Below are 10,289 nucleotides of genomic sequence, written 5' to 3' on the forward strand. Positions count from 1 at the left end.
TAATTGTGACACCACTATAAAAGGAACCCTTTGGCTAGCAAAATCGGGACCTAGTGTTACTAGAGAGAGCATAACCGATTTTGAGTGCTAGAAGTATTCTCTCAAGTTATTCCAAGTTTTGTGGTGTTGTGTGAAGCATTTGAGGCACAACATTTGGGGTGCTGGGCTCACAAAGTCTTGAAGGAATCCAAGCAACATCAAGGTATGTATTTCTACTAGTTTTATATTTTATTTATTCCCCATGCCATGCTAGTTAGAAAATAACCTTGAAAAAGAAATTTGCATGTATATAGAGAAAACATAGATTCAAGGTTATTAGGGTTGCATGTACACTTAGGAAGTGTTAGAATGCTCAAAACCCATCACTTTTACCCATCCTGAAGGTCAAAAGAGGAAAAGTGGACTTAAGGTATAAAGAGTAATAAGATGGATAATGATTGAGATGTTGTCTTGTATGTTAGGCGGAGGCTAGTTCAAATTTCGAGTGCTTGTCGATTACCTGCTAACCGAGGTTAGTCTTCTTACTATACATTACCTAGAGTAGTATCTATGTGCAGACTGGAGGGTCTTATGTGTTATGTGTATGTGTATGTCTGAGATTGATGTGCAATGTGTTATATGTATGCTATGTGTTATATAGACCGGACCAGAGGGTCCAACGAATCATGAGGCCAAAGGGTCCTCGATCAGACCAGATCGGAGGGTCCAACGAGCTAGACCGGACCGGAGGGTCCAACGAGCTACGACACTGGAGGGTCCCGCTAAGACACATTGACCAAAGGGTCATACCGAGTTATAGCCTCAAGCGGCTTATGTGTTGTATGTGGTATTTATGGGAACTCACTGAGCATTTATGCTTATCGTGTTATGTGATATTTGTTTCAGGTACTACCAAGGATCGTGGGAAGGCGTCAGCATGATTTGTACACACTGGCAGAAGATTATGTTTTTGAGATTCTGGGATATGTTTTATTTTGATGACATCTGATAAACATGAGATTATGAGAATGTTGTATGAGTTTTATTGTGCTTGAAAAATGAAAAATTGTTTTGACATCACGTTGTTACAGTGAGTGCTTCCCCCCCCCCCCCCCTCTTTTTTGGTTCGTTGTTTTCTTTTGTTTTGCGAACTATGTTAGCTTGTGTCTTATTTGCAGGTCACGAGAGGATCCTTACCTTCAAGATGGTGGTGAGGGGTCACTTTCAGGGCACCTACCAATATCGGGAAGTGCCCTTGGTTGAGACGCTCCCTCTGCCGGTCAGTCCTGACCGTGCCTTGGCCCTTATCAGTCCTCTTCTTGTATGTAACACCCCAAGTCAGAAACAAGAGTTCAGGGGGGTAAAGTGTAAGTTTGGAAAAGAGGAACTCGGCGAGTGGGAGCTGCAATTCGTCGAGTCTAAGCGTGTGTCGGGCACATGTTAAGTGACCGGACTCGCTGAGTCGGAGGCTGGACTCGACGAGTCCGTGCTGGAATGAGAAACCCTAATGTCTAGGGTTTGCACCCTATATAAGGAACCTTAAGCCCCACTCCAGCCTCTTTAGCACTCCCTTTGACGTCCATAAGCTTTCCCCATCGATTTCAAACCCTAAGTTGAGAGTGAGCAGGATTTAAGTGTGTTTTGGAGCTTGAAGAAGAGGGATACTTGAAGCAAGAGTTGGTGGGATCATAGAGGAGTGAAGATCTGATTTCCTTGCTTGTTGGCATCAGATTGAAGGTAAAAAATTGTTTCCTTGACTTTGTTGTGCTTAGATTGTTCATAGATGAAGTTTTAGGGCCAAATTGTCATATATGAGTCTCTTTTTTAGTATTGGGTTCAGATCTGAGGTTGCTACTACAGATCTAGACTGGTCTTGACTCATGAATCTGGAAAGTGATAGCTTTGGGGCTTGATTGAGAGTGTCCCTGCCTTAAACCTTCATTTTTAGCTTGTTGGAGCTTGTTGAGACTTGCATGCACGTAAAGTTGGAAACTTTACGTGTGAATCTGACCCTAGGAGTCCAGATCTATGTATTGGAAGCAATGGAATGGCCTGTGATCGTCTGAATGAAGATGTCACGAATGGACTCGGCGAGTCTGGGAGATGACTCAACGAGTCGGGATATGGATCAGACTTTGAGTCGCGTAGTAACTTGGCGAGTCGCATGGGTGACTCGGCAAGGAGTATGATGATAAGCTTGGACTCGGCGAGTTGGAAGAACAACTCGGCGAGTCTGTTGAAGATTTCCTTGGAATCGGTGAGTCTTGTCGTGAAGTCCTAACCTTTTCTGGTTGAGCTGTGAATCGGTGAGTCGAGGGATGACTCGGTGAGTTGAGCAAGAAGGGACTCAGAGCTTGTTGAACTCGACGAGTCTTTGGGCGACTCGGCGAGTTGAGTCGTGGCTTGGGGAGTTCTGAGCATAGGAACTCGACGAGTCAACGGGATGACTCGGCGAGTACGGTCAACTAGGAAGGTTGACTTTGACTGAGGACTTTGACTTGGACCAAGGGTTGACCACTTGTCTTCCAGGGGTATTTTGGTAATTATTGGTGTTTATTGGTTTTGGTTATTTGGTAATGATCGGTGGTGAAGTTCGTGCTGGTGGTCGAAGCAGCGTGGTCTTATTTCTTCAAGTAGGCAGCTGCAGGTGAGTTATCCTCACTATATCGACAGGGTCTAAGGCACCAAGGCCGGCCCTTTATCGGATGGGAATCTAGATAGTTGTTTGTTATGTTATTGCTTTGCTATGTCTGCATCCTGGTATTTAGGATGGTATATGTTAGAGACCTGGTTAAGGTCGGTATCCTGGTATTTAGGATGGTATATGTTAGAGACCTGGTTAAGGTCGGTATCATGGTATATAGGATGATGTTATGTTAGCGACCTGGTTAAGGTCGGTATCCTGGTATATAGGATGATGCTATGTTAGTGACCGGTTAGGTCGGTATCCTGGTTAGGATGTTGCTATGTTATGTGATCTGCTAGATCGGTTGATTAGTTGTGAATTGCTATATGATTATATGTTTATGTGCACATGGTCGTTGGACTGGGGTTGGGTTGAGGCGGGTCCTGCTTTGTGCTGTAGGCCAACATACCCAGGGCGAACTGGTTAGACCGAAGGCCCGACGAGCGGTCCAGATAGGCTGAAGGCCCCAAGAGGGCAGACCAGACGTACCGAGGCTTGGAGAGTGGATCAGACACACTGAAGGCCCGGTGCGAGCGGACCAGTCATACTGTAGACTCAGAGAGTGGACCAGGTCGACTGAAGGCCCAATGCGGGCGGACCAGTCATACTGTAGACTCAGAGAGAGAGTGGACCGGGTGGACTGAAGGCCTGGTGCAGGCGGACCAGTCATACTGTAGACTCGATATGCATGGTTGTTCTGTTTATGATATGATATGTCATGTGTATGTTATTGTGGTTGGTATTTTGGGGGTAACTCACTAAGCTTTCGGGCTTACAATTTCAGTGTATTGTTTCAGGTACTTCAGGAGACCGTGGCAAGGCGAAGGCGTGATCATACCGCTCCTCATGTTTTATGACTTATGTGATATGGTTCTGGGAAATGCTCTGATGTTTAAACTATTTTGAAAACAAATGTATGAACTCAATGGTTTTGAATGAAATAAAATGTTTAAAGTTGGCTCAAATTTTTGGTCGTTACATTGTATCTCTGCCCGGGTTTGTTCCTCCTATTGGTCAGGTGTTGGTTGATGTGCCTGTTGGTGTTGTTTCTCGTGAACACCATATGCCTTCTGATACGGAGGAGGAGGAGACGTCGATCGGATTGAGTTGGTGTAACACTCGTGCGGCTTCCAAACGATGGCTTTCCTGGCTGGATTTACAACTTGTGGAGTCTGTTGATGTCAGCTCCTTGGGTCGACTCCTGCTAAAGAGGCGGAACGTGGACTTCCTTCTGGGGGAAGCCACAGTGGTGGTTGACATCCATGATGATGACACTCCGAAATAGTCAGAGGGGACGAGGGAAGGGGCAACTGAACTGCCTCGTGGACCTAAAGAAGAGTCGGTGGAGAATCTTGCTCTTGGTGAGGATGCTCTTTGCTTTGACTCAAGCCATGTTTGCGAAGGTCTTCCAGACCCCAAGATCCCACTCTTGGCTGGGGATGACACTGTCGGGGGTTCTACTTCTACTCCTCTGGCTGCGCTGGCCATATATATGCCTGGATGGGGGATAACCCGGGAGTCTCTAGTTTCACAGCATGCGGCAGCATATGATTGGGGTTGCCATGCTTTTCCTCCTGCTACCATCGAGGCCTTGGAGCTTCTTTCTAATTCCCATCTTTCAAACAACCTTTTATACATAGTTGCACATGTTGGTTCATACATGACGATGAATGCCTCTCGCCTTCATCAGGGCAGTTCTAGTTCTAGCGAGTTGGTGTCAGTCAAGGCCGGGCGAGATGATCTGAGGGCGAGGTTGCTAGATTTAGAGGGGGAAAAGCGGTCATTCGAAAGGCATTATGATCTTTTGGCGGAGGAGAAGGCTTCTTTAGAGGACCAAGTGGCTACTTTGGATGGGTTAGCGGAGCACTTTTCTCAGCAGATCAAGGTCTTGGTGGAGGAGAAGAAGTTGTTGGAGGTCCAAGTGGAGTGTTATCACAAGAGGCTGGAGGAGGAGGTTGCAAGGACAAGAGTTGAGGAGGAGAACTTGGGTTGGTTGCTTCATAAAGGCGTTTTCCGGGTGGTGGATAAGGTTGTTGAGAGTGTTGAGTTTGCGACGAGGGTGAAACGGATGAAGGTGGCATGCATGGCTGCCGGCGTGGAGAACGGAAAACAGGTGATCTGGGAGCTAGTTGTCGCTGTAAAGTTTGTCTTTGAGGAATCGGAGGCTACTGCGGAGCATGCTCAGGTGATGCATGATGCTATAAAATCTTTCATGGAGATAAACTTTGCCTCCTACCTTCACCTGGGTGAGTTTGACATAGAGTGCCTTCTTCATATGTGTGATGATCTTTACTCAGAGGAAGGCCATTCTGAAGGTGATGCTTCTCATGTCGGACCTTCCTCCACCCCCAATAAGTGATGGTTTTTACCCTTTGTTTCTGCTTCATGTTTGACATAATATTTGCATCTTCATGGTGCTTGTCAAACAATTTTTAAAACAATGTTTGGTTGTCTTCTTTGGCCCTACGTGGTCATTTTAAAATCTAGGGGGTTTTCGGGTTAAACAATATGTGCTTTGCGTTTTTTTGTATGTTAAGTTTGCTTGTTGTTTATCGCTTTTCTCTCCCCTTTTTGTCGTCTTGAATAGTTTTTTTTGGCCAACCTTGGTTTGGATTTTCTCAGAGGTTAGTGTTGGCCTTTGAGGGTCTTGGTCGTGTGTATTGTGTGTTTAACCATCTTTGGGGGGCTAGAGCGTTGGTTCTGACGGGCTCAACGCTCCCCCTCAGGTTAGCCTCTGTTGGTCAAGGCTTTAGTTAGTATGTAGGTGTGAACTCTGGCTGGTTCATTTCGTTAGGATTTCTTTCCTAGCTGAAAGCTTTCGCTTTGGGGATTTGTTCTAAGCCTTGGGTCAAGGGAAGTTGTACTCCGGCCTTATTCCTCTAAGCAAAATCGGGGTCGTCACCTCAAGATCTAAGAGCTTAGGCATTCTGCATTTTGAGGGAAAGGTTATGATCCTATAAGGCCTCTTACTTACCATGATCAAGATTTGCAACTCTCCAGACCTTGCCGAAAAGTTTATTAGGGAGAAATGGTAACCTCATTAGGACTACGTTTGTGTTTTTCTCATTGGTTTTGTGTTGGGTGGCACGAGTGATCAATCCATTTTTATTTTCCATTTGTACGAAATGTGTCGGTATTCGCTACAAACTTTCTTTTCATTGTATTTTTTTGTGCCTTGAAGGCATCTTGTCACACCCCCAAACCAGAATGGCGGAAACATTCGGGGGTGGATGACTTCACGTAGTATCACAACCATTGAATATTGTAAAGAAAGTAACACAACCATCACATATATAATGAAAACGTATGTTGTTGCGTTATACATATTAGCAAAAGAATATTACAATGAGATGATGAATGTTCAATAATAAAACATCCTTAGTGTTTCCTTCTCCAAAAGCTGGTGGTTACCTGTATTACTGATTCCCTGAGAAATACAAGTGGTTTCGAAAAAGTGTCAACAATTAAGTTGCTACTAGAAAAACAGCCTTTTACGACGCTCATTGCGCGTCGTAAAAGGCTCAGACGACGCGCAAATGCGCGTCAAGGAAGGCCCTGTCATAAAGAGAGACGACGCGCTTTTGCGCGTCGTCTATAGACGACGCGCATTTACGACGCTCATTTACGACGCGTAGTTACGACGCGCGTTTACGACACGCAATGCGTATCAAGGAAGGCCCTGTCATAAAGGAAGACGGCACGCATTCGCGTGTCGTAACCTCACGACGCGCGTGTTAATGACACGCAATGCGTATCAAGAAAGCGCCTGTCAAGAAAGGCCATGTCATAAATGAAGATGACACACATTTTTGCGTATCATAATTTTAAATGTTTAAAAAAAAATATTTTTTATAGATTTACTAATTTTCAAATTAAATTTGCATTTAATGCCTCATAATAGAAAATAAAATATCATATACGAAAAATATAATCCATTTCATAAAATTTAATGTCATACAAAATATCATATACAAAAAAGAGAATCCATTGCATAATATTTTATTACAAGTTTGACATTTTTTGTTTCCGTACTTTGACAATTTGTGCTACTGCTGATTCTGGAGCCAATCCGCGACTACATTCCGGAGCTGATTCAGTGGAAAGAGCATCCAAGACTCCATCACTTGAAATTACAAGCCGCCCACAAGCAGAAGATAGCTGAAGATCATGAATAAATAAAAGATTTTAATAAAAAGAGGAATAAATTGAGTGTAATTACTAAACTAACCTTCACTTGTTTGACATGAGGAACTGGAATAATGAACTCCCCAACATCTCTAATAGATCTTGAAAGGCATAACCCACCTTGCCAACATTTTAAAGGACCAAGAAACTTACATGGACTGCTGACAACCAGTTTCTTGTATCATCCGAGTATATATGTACTCATCAACTCTCTGTTTGTTTTCCTTATTGAGCCACCTAATGCTGCATCAATTAGTAAATAAATCCATTGTGTTAGAAGTATCCTAAAAGCCTATAAGTAATGTACCTTTAAAGGTAATATTATCAATCTGGACATGATTATTAATGGTAACAGAAAATGGAGCCACATTTAATGTTGGAATTGATGATATACTTGGCTTTGTAGATGATTCCACAAAATTATCCTAAAAATATATCACAATCAGAATGCTGATTTTTATACTAAAAGATATTTCTATAAAAAATGTATGGTTTCATAAGTATACCTTCTTATGAATTGAGAATGCCTAGCATCCCAAATCCGACATGATTCATCATCAGACAACCTAAACAAAAAAATCAAAAATCAAAATCAAAATAGTATGCATAAGAATAACATCATAGAAAGCTACAGATAATATCCACTATGTTCAAATCATAGGGGAATCAGTCAGCAACTAAGGGTGTTTGGATGTGAATCTTTATGGGTTTGGTTGACATATGATTAATTTTATGAAATAAGGGCAGAGAAGTAATTTTACTCCACCTTTTGAGTTTTGATAGATGTCCTAATGTAAGTTATCACAATCAATAAAAACAAAATAAATAGAAATCAGTATACCAACTAATATAGAAAGTCAAGAAAACGAAGCTTTCCCTATCAACTCCTAACTTCTTACAAATTTACCCTCAACTTTTTTCCTTTCATATCTTTTTTTTCTAATATCCAGACAAAACTTAATAAAGAAAAAGAAGAAAAATAGACAAGGATTTAAATTTTAAGGGCACAAAAAGTTAAAATTAAACCTGCTGTTTGGTAAAGTTTTTAATGCATTTGGCACAAAACCTCTATATAATCCAGCAACACCATCACGAGCAATAATACCTACACCTAAAAAAACATTTAAGGAATTTTAGTTTAAAACAATAAATAAAAAAATAAAAAATATATATGAAAAAAGAGAGAGAAATCTTACAAAAAAAAAAGTTTATGCCCCTATAAAGTTTTTGCAAAAACTCAACATCAATTTATAATGCAATAATCATAAAAAAAAATCTTGCCCTTATTTTTACAAGGGCAAATTGGTTACAAAAGGTTACCCTTGTTAAATGTTTTCAACAAGTTCTGCAGTTATAACTCCAACTGTTAGACACCACATTAATAGATACAAAAGGGTACAAGTATTTTATATTTACTTACATTTAAAGAATCACGTAGTGAACGAAATGATTCAGAAGGCAATTCTTCAAAATCTCTTTGCACCTGTTACAATATATGGATTTAAGCAAATAGTTATGTCCTATGATATAAGAACTGCCTCGAACAACAGCCATTACAACTGGATTTTGAAGAAAAACATCACTTGTTAAGTATATAAACAAGCAATGAAACCCTAAATCCATATTCCATCAAGACATTTTTCTGTGATTATCCGAGTTTTTAGTTTGTGTTCAACTACATTTAATTAAATTAGAAATATTAATATTAAAACCTTATCTAAGAAATTGGAATAAAAACTACCTATTAGTTCACAAATCATTAAACATCATCAACAGTACCATTAATGTTTCAACTTCTCATTCATATTGTACAGAACAGAATTGATGATTTTTTTTTTTTTGGTATGGGGGAGGGGCAAAAAGGTAAATTGTCACTAATTAAGTGGACCAGGAAACCGTGTCATCATTTGCAAGCTTTTTATCAACGACATCAACTCAAGAAGAATAACTCTTTTTTAAGGATGTGAAATTGGACTTTACAGATTTCTCTTCTGTTTTAATGTTTGATCCACTTAAAAAAGATGCATCAGATGGAGCACCTTCTCCTAATAGCTGAAAAATCAAACCCAAAACAGCATCAGTAAAAGGGCATTTTCGGTATTTCACTATAAAAATCTAACCCAAAAGCAGCATCAGTCGCATCCTTTGCAGCATTCACAGCAAGAACCTGAGCATTATCAAAAAATAAAATTATCACCATTCATAAGAAATTAAATTATATATTTTTCAAATTTTAATAATAATAATAAAAACCTTTGGAATTATCAACAATGACTCAGCAAATTCTACAATCGCCAGCTGTTTGCGGGACCCCCAAAGTTGTAGCAAGGTACTCTAAATACACAAATAAAGCAGCCTCAACTGCACCCCCTCCTGCAACCACCTAAAAACAACAATAATATAAATTATCAATCAATAAATAAAATTAAAAATTAATATTTTCTTTTTTCTTACTATATTGGATTCGAGGGTTCTTTTGACAATACATAAAGCATCATGTACCGCCCTATCCATTTCATCAAGCATGAAGTCATTAGCACCTCTCAGAATTATCGACACCTGTTCAAATTGTCACAAAATTAATTACTTTTATATTAAAAAAAATAAAGAAATATTAAATCACATACAACCCCTGTTGTTTTAGTTCCTTTGATGAGTATGACATCATCATCTGCAATTCGCTACTCCACTACTTCATCTACATATCCAAGGATACAAGGTGATAGAGATGCAAATTTGAAAGAATCTCAACTTCTGCCTAGAACTCTGTTGCACCTTGACTGGACATAAAATCTTCCTCTGTTTACAGTCTCCCTGTTAACATTGGGATCAACACAGAAATTAATACAGGTTTGCACACACTTACATACTTAGACACACTCACATATATTTGAAATAAGATATAATTATGACCTTATATCTATTTATTTTTATTTTTTAGGGTTATAATATTAGTTTTCTTATCACTAATTAATTACCACTAGTTTTCAACAGGTATGAAACTCAGCAGCATATCTTACTACTTACTAGCTAGCTTAGCTTGGAGGAGGTGTTCTTATCCCAAACATTTCTGATACCAAAATTTATTATCATATACATATATGGTAGCTTGTTCATCAAGATAGATAGTTGAGCAACTAAGTGTTCTAAAATCTGGAAATTTAAAAAGCAAACAACGATTGTACTCATTCATATTCACACAACATTATCTTACAAATCAAACATGTGAATGGATGTTCAAAGCATGGCTATCAACCCATTTGAAACCGACTTGGTGGCAATCGTCTCTTTCACATGGCCCTCCTTCACATCTGACTCACAAGCTCTAGGACTAGGGGGAACATCCACTGCATGAGAGCAGTTAAAGAACCCATGTGGCTGCAAAACCAAAACATTTATATATATATTTTAGTTTTTTGTAAATAAAATAAACATACAT

The 10,289-nt window shown here is 40.0% G+C and overlaps 1 long non-coding RNA gene across 1 annotated transcript; it reads right to left on the reverse strand.

The window, feature by feature from the left end:
• Window positions 1–9,099: 9,099 nt before the first annotated feature.
• On the reverse strand, window positions 9,100–9,554 carry LOC111894034 (uncharacterized). The gene is made up of 3 exons (XR_002851071.3): window positions 9,478–9,554; window positions 9,305–9,409; window positions 9,100–9,233 (listed from the first exon to the last, which is right to left on the reverse strand). It is a non-coding gene; the product is annotated as an uncharacterized LOC111894034 (long non-coding RNA).
• Between the last annotated feature and the right edge of the window lie 735 nt (window positions 9,555–10,289).

This window comes from Lactuca sativa, chromosome 7, assembly GCF_002870075.4.
Source record: "Lactuca sativa cultivar Salinas chromosome 7, Lsat_Salinas_v11, whole genome shotgun sequence".
NCBI classification, from domain to species: Eukaryota; Viridiplantae; Streptophyta; class Magnoliopsida; order Asterales; family Asteraceae; genus Lactuca; species Lactuca sativa.